General features: G+C 34.9%; 2 protein-coding genes across 3 annotated transcripts in view; both read left to right on the top strand.

The window, feature by feature from the left end:
- Nucleotides 1-16993, top strand: part of LOC139982302 (uncharacterized) — a 150758-nt gene that overhangs the window by 112497 nt on the left and 21268 nt on the right. The gene's annotated exons all lie outside the window — the stretch shown is intronic.
- The window catches only part of LOC139982313 (uncharacterized), a 156335-nt gene continuing 143657 nt past the window's right edge, over nt 4316-16993 (top strand). The window contains exon 1 of the mRNA XM_071995027.1: nt 4316-4606. The gene's annotated coding sequence lies outside the window, so the exon portion shown is untranslated. The remainder of the gene's footprint in view (nt 4607-16993) is intronic.

Below are 16993 nucleotides of genomic sequence, written 5' to 3'. Positions count from 1 at the left end.
TATTTGTCTGACTCATTGATGGAACTTGCAATGGGATTGGAGGGTAAATTGCATACTAAATATCCTCGTTGCATGTAGTCTTTGGCATAGACGATTATAACACAAATGCCGGTAGCCTATTGTCGATCTTGGTAAAACACTATAATCTGACTAGCAGAGAACTATAATGATAGAAGGGGATGGTACTCATTAATGTATCACACAAATGGCAAAATCGAATCACAAGGAACGTTACTAATAAGTTTACCACAGTGAGTTATCCTTGGTTATAGAGTACAGAATACATGATAAATAATGAACATTAATTGAACTATTGGTTAGGATTACATATTTACAACAGCCTTACAAATAATTACTTATATTATCTGCGAAAGGAACCGCGGTATGAGGCTATGTTCACTGTAGAATATGAATGTTTTCATGATAACCCTTTTCAAATGGATCTTAGGGTTTGCATCTAAGGATAAGATAAATAGCAGATGCTACTCCCAGACCTTGGCTAGTAAGTAAATTATATAACTGTAGAGTAAATAACGTAATGACTTACGACTATCAGTCACTGGATGTTGATATCTAAAACATGTTCTATATATTTATCTAACTGACATATCATATCATTCACGAAACTCCAGTAGCTATATACAATATAAGAATTTAACAGACGTAGTTCAAACTTAGCCAAAACTTCATTTTCTAATCGTTCTGACATATTTAGTTATATGTGGTAAAGCTTGCTTTTCATTATGATACACAGTTTACCATATCCCTAGCCATTAATGTGAACAAAGCAATTAACCAACTTACGTTGCCTGACATCATTGCTACCTTACTGTACTATTTGTACTGATATTTGTGTTGTATCTGCCAAAGTATACCCCCACAGCTGATCAGACGAACATTATGCATACACGTGCATTACAAACTATGAACTGGCTTATTAACATACCTGAAATAGACCATTGATTATAACAACATGCTATGGACAAATATGTCACTCATAGTCAATATTATAAGCTACGCCGTTTTGGCTAAACTATATTCCCTTTGCGAAGGAATCGTGATACAAGTTTGACATCACGCCCTGAAGATTTCACGGTCAAAATATCAATGTAAGTGGACTAAAGGTTGATTAATAAAATTGGTGGTGTTCTTGCACAGGCTCTATCTATTTTTCTTTTCTTAAAACTTAAATTAGAAACATAGTCTGTTTAATGCCAACAACGTGTGTATGTATAAGTGAGTCAGCTAAAACAACAAACTCTTGCTGTACATTAATTAATTACAGCAACATCTGAATATAGCCTGCATGCGACTTAGTTGCTAGTCATCTATAATTAAGTATTATTCTAAGACGTGTACAGTACCTAGCTTCCTTGCTCTGGCTGGATAGTATGGAACGCGAAAAGGACCAAAACATATGATGATGTAAATGATGATCTAATTTTATACGATCGTGTACTGAAAACTTATGATCATGTACTAAAAATACACGATCATGTACTAAAAATTTACGATCATGTACCAAACATATACGATCATGTACTTAAAGTATACGATCATGTTCTAAACATATACGACCATGTACTACAAACGTACGATGTACATCAAAACAAATACGATCATGTACTTATAATCTTATGTTCAAAAGATGTGGCGTCTGCATACGCGTATGTATATTCATATGTGGCGTATGCATACGAGTATGCATTTCAGTGTAAATTACTCATTAAGAACCATTAGGGGCGGGGCTTCGGTATCAAATTTGATAGTCCTATATTCCTTATATATGGATATTCATACGCGTATTCAAACGACAATAACGGATATTCATTCGCCACTTTATTGTAACTTGCGCTTTTTCATCATCATCTCAAGTTTTCAGTACATGATCGTATATGTTTTGATGTACATCTTACGTTTTTAGTACATCTTCGCATGTTTTGATGTACATCTTTTTATAACATCATCCTTTATGTTTGATGTACATCTTAGTGTTTTAGTACATCATCGTATATGTTCAGTACATGATCGTAAGTTTTTTAGTACATGAACGTATAAAATTAGATCATCATTAACATTATCATATGTTGTGGTCCTTTTCGCGTTCCATAGGATAGAGGGGTCGCCTTTTTGGCTAAAATCTATTCCTCTGCAAAAAGACTCGCGTTATACATTTGACGTAACATCGTCATAATCAGATGGCTACATTCTCGATGTAAGGAGACTGGCGCTGAGAGTTGATAACTTGAGTCGTTTGGTGTTTGCTCCAAAGCCCTTAGATAATTATTTTTTTGTTTAAATCATAGTCTGTTTGATACCAAATATAAATCGCGTCAATACCAAGCCAGTCGTATGACAGCATGTATATCTTTTATTGAATATTACCGTCTCACACTGATTAAGTTGAATATCACAGTATCATCAAAAACAATTAGTCATGTGGGAAAACATTTAGGGCAGCGTTTTGCACATCGACGTAGTTACATAGTTCATATTATGTCAGCACTGAAACGTTGTATACTACACGATTCAAACATATGGCAATCTCATCGTCAATCTTCACAAAAAATGATTAGTTATAAGATAAAAGGGCAACGTTTGTATATTCCACTACTACACGTTATCTAGTGGTCTGGTTTACAAGCTTTTTTGCTTGTTGACCCCATTTTCTTCTTCTTTATTTTGCAAGCTTCTCTCATGTTCCAGCGCCTCGAAAAAAGGACGCTTCCTTTCTTCGAGTGACAGCGATCTGATGCATATTTCGATAGGTTGATGTATACGGTACTGTATATATGCACACGGAGTAGACCCTATTTTAGTTAACGTTTGTTCTTTCACTTCTAATATGGTTATAATACTTATTTGTCATCGTTAACAGGTAGTTCACAGTGCACAAGGTGTGCAAAGGCTATGGGCGTGTAAACGCCGCTGTTTTAATTACATGCTAAAAGAAACATCATGCGAGCGAGAATCCTTTAATAGCTCCGAGGTGACTAGAACAACGGAAGTATGGATCGGATCAGACGACAGGCAAGAAATATTTCCCGTCAGCTTACCAGATCGAACCAGTCAACTCCTGTAAGAGCTGAGCCATCAACCCAACAAGCACTGACTTTGGAAGGTCCGTATATTCTCGCTCTGATGCAGTTATTCTAACAAGACAAATTGAAAACGAATGACCTTACTGATAGGTCATTTTAAAATCAATAGCATAAACTTGTATTCAACAGTGGCCTTAATTCCTTAAATGTGTATTGAAGTCTTTAAATTTTGCAAATTTTCTAATTTCAGTAATAATTGTATATACTTTAATAATTGCATACGTGTCAATGAGGGACGGGGGTATGGTTTTTCAACTGCAAAGCAAATCACATTTTCCTATGAAGGCTTGTTGAATTGAACGTAGTTTATACCTTACGTTAATATTGATTTCATTGTTTACTTTTTAATTTCATTATATTCAGAAAAGAAAGAAATCTTTCTCACAGAACTGAAGTCTACGTACAAGGAACGATATGACGCAGTTCAACCGATCCCTTATATCAAAGATACACTCTACTGTGTAGATAAAGTATTTGTTGAGGGCAGCTTTGAGGGTTTCATCTCCACCGACGAAACATGGGAACGTTTGGCGTCATATAATCATATGTTCACTGATCCGCGTATTAAATCAGTACGTCGAATTATAGAGGGTGAACCAGGGTACGGTAAATCAACACTTACCCTTCAGTTAGCCTATGGCTGGTTTAACGGTGTAAAGGAATCCCTTTCTTTGATGCAGATGTGTTAATTATTCTACGACTGAGACAGCTGGGTAAAGCAAAGTCCATTTACAGGGCGATCAAAATGTTTCTATTACCAAACGAGCCCCGTGAACAATCTGACATTACAGCTATTCTGGAAGGCTGCCAGAGAGTTAAAGTTCTCCTGGATGGCTATGACGAGTATCCTGAAAGAGATCAAACCACAGGAAGTGACGTAGGTATCTACCAGGTATCTACCAAAAGACTTTGACAAATCAGAAACCAAAAGAGTCAAGTTGAAAGGTTTTGATGGAACTGCGCGTGATCAGTACATTCGCAAAGCCATCACTGGAGACGAAAATGAAAAGGCTATTGATAATATTAAACAAGGTTTGAAAGGAAACCCTATTCTTGACGATCTCTGCCAAGTTCCTCTATTCTTCGTTACATTCGCTCACATGACTGATGAAAGGAGGGACTTTCAGAAATTTAAGTATGTCACGGAGTTTTCCATCTACATGATGTAATGTTTTCACAGTCACACCAGAAACAAGGCAGCAGAAGGTAACTTGATATAATAGCATTTGAAGGTCTCAATAGAGAGAATCAACATATTGTGTGGGGGAAAGATGCGTTCTGTAAACGAGTTGGTCAAGCGTTTTATGATCACTATATCCGTGTTGGTATTTTAGTAGAGGAAAAGGTCGTTCATATTCCCGATGGAGAAACTCCTGGTGATAACATTAATACCAAGATTGAAGTAAACTTCTACCATAAACTATTCTGTGAGGGGTTTGCATCATTTAGAGTCGCGGATATCGCTGCTAGTGTGAAGAATTCAGCTGAATTAGAACAAACTCTGGGTAACATGGATCCATTTGGCCTCCAGTATGACTTTCGATTCGCATGTGGACTAAGCCTTACAGCTGCTCTTCACATCATCAAATATTTGAAGAAGAGAGAGGATTGTGATAAGTTTGCAATCCTCTGCATTTTGGAACAAAATGGAGACATTGAGGAGATCAGGAAGACTGTAACAGAGCTCTGGTCTAAGAGGGTTTTCATCGCAATCAATGGCAGCAAGTTACTACAAAGGTCTACCGTACAGCTGCTACAGATAGCATCAAGTCATAACGTAAGTATTATCGAGGACACTCATTCGTTATTATTTTTATGATTTATTATAATCCTTTTTTTTGTATTCTTGACGAATTTCCTTATGTATCTCAGTTCTATGATATCAGCTACAATCTCACCAAAAACCCACTATAATAAATTAGAAATACCTTTACTTATGCATAATACTGATGCAATATAATGTAGTCTTAATATAAGTACAATGTTATGATGATTGGTAATATATTTTGGATTGTTTAAAATTCGTCACTTTTGCACTTTTAGCATATTGCAGTATAATGTACGGTTCGTGTATGTTATATTATGAAATCTGCTTGCTGTGTCACTATAAGTAAATTTATGACTGAATTACATGTTACCCGTCCAACTCAATTCATTGATAATCCATTAATATGACCATTCAACCAAACCGTTAAAGACTGTAACTAATACTATGATATGATTTATGATTTTCTTTGTTTTTAATTCTCGGGGGAGGGGGTTGGATAGGGGTGCATAAATTCAAGGATAGTGGGATTCGTGTCTAACCACACCACATGGAAACGTCCCGACAACTGTTAATTTACCAAGGATTTCCATACCACAACTTCCAGAATAAGAACAAAGCGCACAATTATTCATTTAATTTTCTATATTCATATTTAACAAAAAAGTGAAGTAGTTTACATAACAGATTGGCACTCTAAAAAACAGGGCACCTCAAATTCAAAAAAAAAAATTAATGCAATGAATCGAGTTCTTTTTTTTTTGAGGAGGGACCAGAGGCTTTAGTATTGTTTTTCTTTTAATTTGTATAAAAGCTAATATTCTGTTCATAGCGGTAAGTACGTACACTAATATTTACCGTCAATGACTTCATGCAGCTTAACTACAGTTCATGTTTTATCCATCTCTCTTTAGATCCCGATATATGACCTAAGGCTGGAGTGGTCTTTCAGTAAGGTTGACAACAATACCATCATCCTCCGATCTGGTATTGCTCTACCAAGCCTCTCATCAATGGAGAAGTTATTGGTGAATGCAGGAAGTGATAAACCAGAACTTACTGAGGAAGACACCGTATGATTATTGAACTATGTACTGTCGTCTAAGAAATTCAGGACACTTTGGTAAGTGACTTACAAGATAGCATGAATATGAGGAGAAGAAAGTGTGGGATAATTACAACATGTTTATGAAATTATGCTAAATTGTTACCCTGTAATGAAAGGAACCAACAACAGGTAATATACAACAAATATTATCAAATATACCATCATAGAGGGACACTATGGCTGGAGATGATAGGAAGTTTGATGAAGTTTCACAAAAAAGGATTTCTTCTTCGGGTTTTTATTAAAGAAACGTCACCCTTTTAATTTTCTCATTCTTCATCTTAAGTTCTATATTTTCAGTACCAAGCGTCAAAACAAGACCTTAAGTTGTAATGAATTTATTCATAAGTTCACGTTTGCATTAAAGGTGGAGAACTATATTTTTCGTCACAACAAAAATAATAATAAGAATAAAATTAATTTCGAGGAACTCAAGGATGCTTTCTCCTCATTAATAAAAACCTCAAATTTTTCTCAATTTCCGCAACCTCAATTGTTATATTTTGCTGTTATTCGTTGTAATATTTTCTAGTAAGTCTTGGATTCTTGTTGTGGTTATTTTTATAATTGTTCTTATCATACTTATTTCGTTATTATACTGCCTTGTGTAGCTCATTTTCATTGTTATTTAACATTTGCTATTTTGAATGGATACGTTATTTGTATACTTGTATATTAATGTATATTAATGTATAGTTGAAATAAATGGAAGGAAAAAAAAAAAGTAAGTTTGATGTAATCTGTGTGAAAAAAAAATGTTACAGGAATCTGAAATAGCTGTAAGTTAAACTACCAGCCATCGTTGTAATCCAAAATCGTTATAATTGTATATTAGGACAAAATACGGAATTATTGAAATTACTTTCCAATATTCATAGCATATGCTGACGTGTATATCATGTACAATGTAACTTGGCGGTAGGGCGAAAATGATTGTACAACAGATGCAAATTTAAAGATTTTTTTCTCTTTACCTCACATTTTCTTGTAAGCATGTTGTCATATAGCCGTATACATTAACGGTAGGTGCTGCACCTAACATGTCTATTTGACAAAGTTTACCTTAACGTTAAACACATTCACTGCCATGTAGGACAAGAAGGAACGTTTATGTTTAATAATTTAATTTTTGAGAGTGGGGGAGGGTAATTATCAATATTTGAAATTAATTCAAATACTTCACTATTATTTCAGGCGAAATTAAAATAGATGAAGAATGAATTAAACAAAAAATCAGTTTTTTTTTAACACACACAAAAAAGAAGGCATTAACTTACTTTACTACATTTCCTTAAGTATGTAAGTTAGGTTGCATATTTAGAATTTTTGAAAACTCACGGAGGCAAAATATATTTCCATAAAGTGGATTCAATAAAACTCTGTTATTTTAATTGCAAATTTTTGCATTTTGTTGAAACAATACAGTTATGTATTCTCTGATTATAATTATGTTACCTGGCTATAGTAAGGTCAGCTGGTTGTTAGTTTTTCAAGAAAACCATAAGATCATTTGATATATTTATTTTTATATCACAGGTTTACTAACTGCACACCACCTACATCTATCAGACCAGAGAAAATCTCAGAAGAATTAAAAAGAATGAATGTAAAAGGTATGGCTATGTGTGTACAAGGTATGGCTAACACTACATTATGTTACAATACCATGTATAATGGTTACAGTACATACTGTGTAATGTAACACACACTTGTTATACCACAATGATATTAAACTACTCTACTATGCTGTGGCCATCATACAGTGTTGATAACACATTTAAATTGGACTTTTTTTTTTATTGCATTGTTCAAACAAACTCCTTTAAATCCAAGGTTGGTTCAAGGAATGGCAAAGGTACACCATAAGTAAATAAATAACAGACTGAGGGTACATAAGTGTTTTTAATGATGAGATGAGTACTATGACGTCATTAGTGGTAGTATTATAGAATGTTATTGTGTAAATGCAACAATTAAACAGGGCTGGTGACATTGATATCATAAGTCATATACAGCCGTCTACGTCATGAATATATCAGAATCGGATGTTTTAACCCAAGATACTCTAATTCCTTATGAAATTATGGTCTAGAAAACCAGATTTTATCCTATTTGTGTGTAAATGTAACCTCTGGTATTTTTTCGTTAATAAATGGACCCCCCCCCCAAAAAAATAGAACCCCTCTTTGCGTCCAAAGTTTGGACTTTTTACCCAAGATATTCTTATTTCTTGTGAAATTCTGGACTAGAAAACCACATGAGATAAATCCTCCTTCCAGGTGATACCTAGCTCATTCATAGCCTGGGGTAAATAAGTTAAGAGAAAAATCCTACCAAGGCTGAAAATGAAATAGTAAATAAATATTTACTGCCATTCACCAAGTACCGGGATCTTTTCTTTCATTTTGATATTCAGTACTTATTGTTTTCCTCAATATTAACAATGTTGATACATAATATATGGTTAAGAATAGTTGAAACAATTCCATGTCGTTAAAATGTAAGATAAGTTTAGCCCATTCCTGTTTCCTAGCATGGAGCTATAAACCTGGACGCCAGTGTGACCCTAAATGAAAATCCTGCAGGTAAAAATGGTTATTTTTATATTATATCTATACTTAAAACATAAGTAGATTACTTTAATTGACTGAGTCTTATATACATAGCTTCGGTTAAGTTCATAAATATACTTTTGTTGATTTCCTTTTTATTCTGTTTTTTTTCTGTTTTTTGGCCGAGTAATGCCCGTCATCTTGATCTTTAATCCGATCGATGGAAGAAGGTTGGTTAGACTTTTGTTCTGTTTTAATTGAAATTTGCCTGGATGTGTTGTGTTTGCGCGTGTTTATGTGCATGTGGAGGAGAGGGGGGGGGGGTCTGTGAAAGGGGGAGGTAAAAATTAAGGAGTATCCTGCTGTTTATTCTTTCCTTAAACTTTCTTGTGTAACCTTTCTATTTTATTTTCTCCTATGTCTACCATAGACAATTACGTAATTTTAAATATCAATTGTTTTTAACGTGCACTAATTAATCTATCCCGTACAAGACGACTGGTCTTCATAGCTAATATGTATAAGGCATGATAGTGTTTTGACATATACACACGTGCTGTATATACTTTATAGTGCGCCCATACAGGTAACAGCCATCGTGCTTCATTACCCACTATAGGATTCATATATATATATATATATATATATATATATATATATATATATATATATATATATATATATATATATATATATATATATATATATATATATATATATATATATATATATACATTGGTATTTTGGTTTACTTCAACGCATGATAGCTGGGACTTAGGTTTACCTCGGGGATAGGTTTACCTGACACCAGGGTCTTCTTGTTCAATCAATTTCACTTCCTTTGAAGAATGATTATTTCGAGTTAAGAGAAAACCTCATAAACTTTTCAATTCCGAAGTTACAAAAAAAAATCGTTCATTTAAAGGGTAAAATTTCCCCTCAAAAGTGGAGGTAATTCCGAAGGGTATATAACAGAATTACAAACATGGTATATATGTTGATCCCAACTTTACACCTCGATTTTGACCAAATGCGGCTATATATAGTTCCGAAACTTAAAGGTTCCTCTAATTACACTGAAATCTTCGTAATTGTACTTTTTTTTCCATTAATTTGGGATATTTAAGAAAATAAGAGTTTCTATTTTAACTGGCAAATTTACACGTAACGAAACAACGCCCCCACACATAAGCAGTTCTTTCTGTGTTCGGTGGCAGGGCAGTCGAACGGATCGTATCGTTGCTATCCCAATAGCCTACATTCAACGTTACTTTATGTGGGCCTAGCCATGTAGTCTACAAAGGAAAGTGCCGCAGGTTACCGTAAACGTTGCCCATTTGAAGTTGGCTTTTAGAACTTTGGTGGAGTATATGCATTGTAAGTAAATTCCTTAAAAGTGTTCCGGATATATTAATAACATTTAGAGTAAATACCTTCATGCTGAACACAAATAAATTAAGACCATGGTTAGAGTTAGAGTAGACTAGCCTAGGCCTAACGTTAGCCCTAAATTGGACCTATCAGTATTATTGGCTATGGTAAATCACAGCTGCCTGCTACTGCCGTTGCTGATACTCGGAATATAAATGTGATACATACTGTAAATTAAAGTATATACTTGTAACAGACTGGTCAACCTACACATTTTGCAGCCTGGTGATCTTCCAGATCTTTTAAAGTAAAGGCTTAATAATTGACGCACCTCCAAATATTACTAGGCCTAGGCCTACTAGTACTACTATTACTATATACTAGCCTACTACTACTGTAGCTATCAACTATACAGCAGGCAACCATAACTTTTTGCAGCCAAGCAGAGTTAAATATTTCATGAGTTTGAATCCATTTCAGGTATATGCTGATCAAATTGTTTTTGTGCATGTTTTTGGGGCATTTGGAAATCTTACTCCCTAAAAATAACCAAAATTACCTCAATATAATACCACTAATATCTGGGACCTGACCTTTCTGAAGTTAGAGGCTCAGAGCATAGCAAACAGCATCCAAAGATAATGGATGTTAACTAGGCCTTCACTACAGTAAGCTCATCGACAGATGTGTCAATTTAGGGGTATGAAAGAACTTGCATTCCTGCGATGCAATTTTGAACCATTTCACGAAATATAAATCTTTGGGTATGTCTCAATCTCTCTGACATGAAATAAGGCAGTCAGAAAGTCACAACTCCACAAAAACAGATACACAAGCAAACGGAACACTACAGTAAAAGAAAGGGCCTGACAGATTCCATAAACGAGTTACAAAAGTAAAAAATTTGAAAATGTTTGCCGTCTCTGTACAATATTCATCCCCACAATATTATCTATATGTGTTAGTGTGCATCACTTAGCCCTGTGCGTACAGTAGTAGTGGTGTGTCATTGGTTCTGATTCAGAGAACTAAGTCACACAGGGCCTCAGTGTAGCAGTGTACAACAATTTTTTGTACTGTAACATGAGTTTTTTCCCCCTGCACTTATGGGATGAATCATGGCTGAAGGTAAACTTGAGTATTCATTTTAGAATAACAACGCAATCATGGCTAAGTAATTTAGGCATTTGATATTAACGTTATGATGTGGGTAGTTTTAATAGTGCTGAAATAATAGCTTGATCAAAAGTATTCCTCAAAGTCCCACAATGCCTTCACAGGGTGACCTACTGTACAGTCACTTGAGCACTTTGTTTTTTGTTTTTGCAAAAAGAGCAAATTCCTTGTCCAAAATTGCTAGGTTTGATCCAGTTTTACGGAGTCCCATAACAAAAAAACACAGTGTGTGATATATCAATGGAAAAGTGTAAAGATTCAATGTAACATATTTGAAAGGATTAGAGTATATTGAAAAACCACCAGCTATGCATTTTAAGGAAATAAACAGTACCTCATAGAACCTTGCATTGTGTTCACACTAATGAGTTATGAAATTGTTATCAGTGTCTTCATCATTAAAAGCTAGTAATTAGGTTGATCAATGGTCTCACATATTAGTGCAATCACAGAGGTTAAATTTCAATCAGGTTATACTGCCAAGGGAAACCAGACCTACTTCATAAAAAAAAAAAAAAAATCATGGCTCCTGTAAAAATCATTCATGATAAAAACCAGCATACATACAGTATGTGCAACTAAAGTAGTTTCATATTGGGTATCATGTCCAAATAAAAGCTCTTGATTGTATTCAGTTTTCATACTTTTAAAAATGACCATCTGTGTGCAGTAATTTGGTGTTAGTAAGTAACATGAAAATGCACAAGACTAATGTTCAACAGGCACTAGATAGTTCTCATGTCCATAGCACAAACCAAGGAGTTGTTCCATTACAACTCCCTGCACGAACAGGCTATTATGATCAGAGTTGTTATGGAAAAAATAAAACTCCCTTGTATGATGTTAGAACTGTACTGTGTGACAAAACACTTAAATGCATACATGTGGTAACATGTTGCTATGATCCGATACTAGCTGGTTGGGTGTATAAATAGATCACCATTATGCAAACTGCACTGCACATGGTTTCCATTATGTAATAAGTTTCATTTTAAGAATTTGTCAATCTGACATGTATGGTACTGCATATGTGTAGGCTGCATGTACAACTTATTGTATCTTAATAATATACAGCAAAAGCTAATATTGAGAACTGTGATAAACAGCATTTTCAAAGTGACAGTTGGGGATCTAAAAAGACCACTGAAAGCCTTCTGTAGCGATATAACATGATACTAAACATTATATATCTCTGCAAGCTAGTGTACCCTGCTTTGAGATGCATGGTTTAAATAAGGTTTTCACAAGTTTGCCCTGTTGACCCAACCACTGGCCTAGACATACCAATAAATAGATCTATCCATGCTTCAAATTGAGTTTTCACAATTTGACCATTTTTACCTAAATTACCTTTGACCTTCACCAAAAACAATAGGCTTTTTGTACTTGTGATGCATCTATACATACATACTGTACCAACTATGAGATCTGTCCAATAAAGCTTACTGTCATGAGAAACTGTGTTTACAAGCTAGGATCACAAACACAGTACTCCTACCAATGCACACACACACATACAGTATGCCATCATGAGTGGAAAGTTTCAACATCATTGAAACCAAACATTAAAAATGAACTCAGTCATAATGCCAAAGTCTGTGTACACGAGTAGTCCGGAGCTTAAACCCCAAATGATACGTTGAGGGACTAAATGTACCGGTATACATAGTCTAGGGTGCATGCAATTTTTTAGTAAATGAACTGCATGCGGGATGAGGCATTGAACCATGCATGAATACTCAGTCAATCTCTTGAAGTGATTGCATGCTAAATTCCTGGGTACAACTTACATACCAAATACAGTAATAGATCAATATTCAAACTTAGTAGTGTGGCATTTTTCTCAATTGTTGCATATGCGGTTTCCATGAAAAAAAGTGATAGCTAAATTAACTAAACTGACATGAATATTGGACAACATGTACCCTAAGTATTGACATTAAATAGGGAACTGCACTGTCAAGACTTCCACTTGCAATTTATGAAACAATTATCTGGACTTATTTATGTTCATTCTCTTGTCAGAAAAGATGGCTTAAATTTGGCACAATTTGAGGAATGCATGAATGAAGAATGAGAACACCACAGCAGATATGCTCCACTTTATTGCAAGAAGTACAGGGCTGCAATTTCAAGGTCGACACAGGATATCAAAATACTGTAACTTTGAACTGCTGGTTCATGCTGACCATGGGATGCAGAGAGAAATGGCTTATATGCAAATAAGGAGCTCCCACAAGCATATATTGCAAACATCCCAGTTGTCTTTAATATTCAGTGAGTATTGACTGTTAGATATATTTTAAATCCCTATGACCTGAAGTTAGTTTTCTAAAGTCTTCCCTTTAATATCCTCTAAGTCTGATCAACACACACTATGCATAATATAAATTTACTGTAATAAGTTTCAACACGAACAAAGATGATGAAAATTTGCTGTTTATTTTCAAAAACTGTAAACGATCTAAGGCAATGGCTAACAAAGTAATGTAAGAAAGACTTTCCACTTCCCACCAAGTCCACTGCGATACCTTTTGTTTTACTTTGCTACTTCCACCATCATAGAATGTTATCAGAATAGAAATGACTTTATGTGTAGTCTTTGAAAACCAAATGTACTGTAAATCTGCCATCTGGCAGGCTGGAATGAATTGTAGGTAGGATTGTGAAGCAAAGACTTGAGGTGTTAACACACCATCACATTTTAACCTTAATTATGATGTGTTTATTTGTACCTTTTGCAACAATGTCAATATCAAAATGTGAGGCTTTAAAAAAATATTTACATGGAATGTACTTCAGTGAAACTTTGACATATGATTGAAATGTTGTTTTGGTTCGTTGTAGGTTAACGAGAGCTGATGGAATTTCTCCACAAGAGAAGGAAGTACTGTCATCAATAAAATCTGCAGACAGAAGAATATTTTTACTGAAGATCAAAATTTTCAATGAAAGAAAAGGCTTTCGATTAAAATTGGACAAACAACTTCTGTAGATACAATGAGGACTAGATTTATATGTCATTGCTTGGAGCCAGGTACGGTGCATTCTATGAGTTCGAATTTTTCTTTTTAGTTTCTGGACAGGTATATGACATGCAGCATACAAATTAAAATTTGTTAATGAATTTTCTTCCTTCGCAGCATCATAAAATTCATTATTAATAATCCATTTATACAAATTCTTATGTTGCTGTATTTGAGAATAAGTTTCATTAGTAAAACAAAGATTTTAATCATATTCATTGCATTAACTATTATTCGTGTAACTCCCTTACTTCACTGTATCAAATAAAACATTGTTTCACCAATCCATTATTCCAGTTGTTATACTGCTGGGAGGGGAGACACCAAGGTCTTTTAATACTTCAGTAACCCAATTAATGCTAACTAGATGCTCAATAATGCTTCCCACAATGGGGATGTTGGGTCTAGCAAACCTTAAGTCTAGTGGACCCTCAATGTAATGGGCATCCTCCCCCCCCCCCCATGTTGGTACTGCATGTGGTATACTTTTGTTAGTGAAACTAAGAGTTTCATCTTAGTCATTACATTGAGGGATGCTCTTTATTAAACTCCTTTACTTCACTGCAGCGTATTGGTAATCAACTATTCCAGTTGTAATGTTGCTAGTACTGTATATGAGAATCCTTTTGTTAATGAAACGAAGAGTTTAATGCTATCCATTACATTCAGGAGTACTCTCTAAGTGTCTACCTTCACAACATCATATAATAAATTATTAACAATCCATTATCTCTTTATATTTATGGCAGAGCTGTAGTCGAGTCCAATTAGCTAGAGCCCGATCCAAGTCCGAGTCCATCTTGTCTGAGCCAAATACAACACCCCTCAAGTCCGAGCCGACTCCAGATACCAAAGATCACCTTTGGTAAAAATTCTTGAACTGTTATGATAATGATGCACCCAGGAGGAAATTTACCTCATGCTATAATTTTTTCGGACCAGATAAGTGACAGCAAGCTCTTCCTGGTTCATAAATGTTATAAAACTACTGGGAGGGGAGACACCAAGGTCCTTCAATACTTCAGTTACCCAATAAATGCTAACTAGACGCTCAATAATGCTTCCCACAATGGGGGTGTTGGGTCTAGCAAGTCTAGTGAACCCTCGATATAATGGGCATCCTTCTTGTTGGTACTGCATGTGGTATCCTTTTGTTAGTGAAACTAAGAGTTTTATCCTAGTCATTACATTGAGGGATGCTCTTTATTAAACTCCCTTTCTTCACTGCATCGTATTGGTGATCCATTATTTCAGCTGTAATGTTGCTAGTACTGTATTTGAGAATCCTTTTGTTAGTGAAACGAAGAGTTTAATGCTATCCATTACATTTATGAGTTAACTTTCTAAGTCTCTACCTTCTCAACATCATATAATAAATTATTAACAATCCATTATCTTTTTATATATATATGGCAGAGCTGTATTCGAGTCCAATTAGCCAGAGTCTGAGCCAAGTCCGAGCCCTGTTGGTATGAGCCAAATCCAAGACCCTTCAAGTCCGAGCCGACTCCAGATATTCAAATATGATCACCTTTGGTAAAAATTCTTGAACTGTTATGATAATGATGCACCCAGGAGGAAATTTACCTCATGCTATAATTTTTTTCGGACCAGATAAGTGGCAGCAAGCTTTTCCTGGTTCATAAATGTTCAGCCAGGGCGCTCAACTTTCAAACCATGCAGGGAGAGGCAAATTCATATTCAAACCACGACCACCGCCAGGTTAGAACGTGCTTGTGAGAACCCTGCTCTACTAACAGTGAAATTCTAGTTACATTTAGGATTGCTCATTAAGATTTTCAAATCATCATCATTGTCATGGTTGCTACTTTTTCTGATGTCCTCATCATTTGTGAATTATTGTTATTGTTGCCATGTTACATTTGCCAGTATCAATTTTGCTTATTGTTCTCTCAAAATTGCAGAGTAGAGGGAAGAAATGTTAGCTAATAGTTATTATACCATATGTTCTTGGTCTCTAAATTGTTTACGCTGAGGTCAGTATGAACAAAAGTGTTTATAATAGTTTTCTTTTCTGTTAAAGTATTTTCTGAATCATTTCATTAATTTTATATTTATACTGGAATTTTCAGTAGGTGTTGGCTTCATTGAGGGTCAAAAGCTACTCAAGGTCAGTAGAGTAACATAGAGCATCTAACTCAACAAGGAAAAGTTGGTAGTCATATGTAGTGCATATAGGTTTCTGACATTGAGTACTATTCTATAAATTTGTACAGTATAGCAGAAGCCCATGTGAGATAACTAGATATCTGAAACTGAAAGCCATGTTAACATGATAGTTCAATATTGGAATGATGAATGGAAGTTTGTATGCAGGTGTATCATGTGCTGAGTGCTCTTAGCCAAGTCAAAGGTTATTTGAGGCCAATATAGGTAAAATCTGAAAACCTTCATGATCCCATACTATCTAGTATCTGACTAGTAGCTGCTTTAATATCTGAATCTTAGGGCAATTAATATATTTATCAGAACAAGTAATGTACCTCAAAAGACTTCTTAAGCTCTTTTGAGCCCCATTCAATATTTCAGTGTATTAACTTCATCATTCTTTTAACAAATTTACTCCAAATTGCTAGTTTCATGTTCTGGCAATGAACCTTTGTCATATCATGTTGCATGAGTGCTGTAACTGGTTTACAAGCTTGCAAAAGTCTTAAAAGGAGGGTAGGGTGTTGGGATAAATAGTTCAAAATAATATTAACAAAATTGTACCATATTTTGCTTTTCTTTTTTCCCATATGTTGCCACTGCTTGAATAAGACTAGTTGATAGGACTTTTTGTGAGCTCCACCTTTGACAACAAGGTACAGTAGACTTCAACTGCATCTTGTTGGCAACATCCTAGGAAAGTTTCAATAAACACAGATGTTTCT

This window comes from Apostichopus japonicus, chromosome 16 (genome assembly GCF_037975245.1).
Source record: "Apostichopus japonicus isolate 1M-3 chromosome 16, ASM3797524v1, whole genome shotgun sequence".
In the NCBI taxonomy this organism is placed as follows: domain Eukaryota; kingdom Metazoa; phylum Echinodermata; class Holothuroidea; order Aspidochirotida; family Stichopodidae; genus Apostichopus; species Apostichopus japonicus.
The sequence above is the reverse complement of the archived record's forward strand: the minus strand, read 5'-3'. Positions and strand labels throughout refer to the sequence as shown.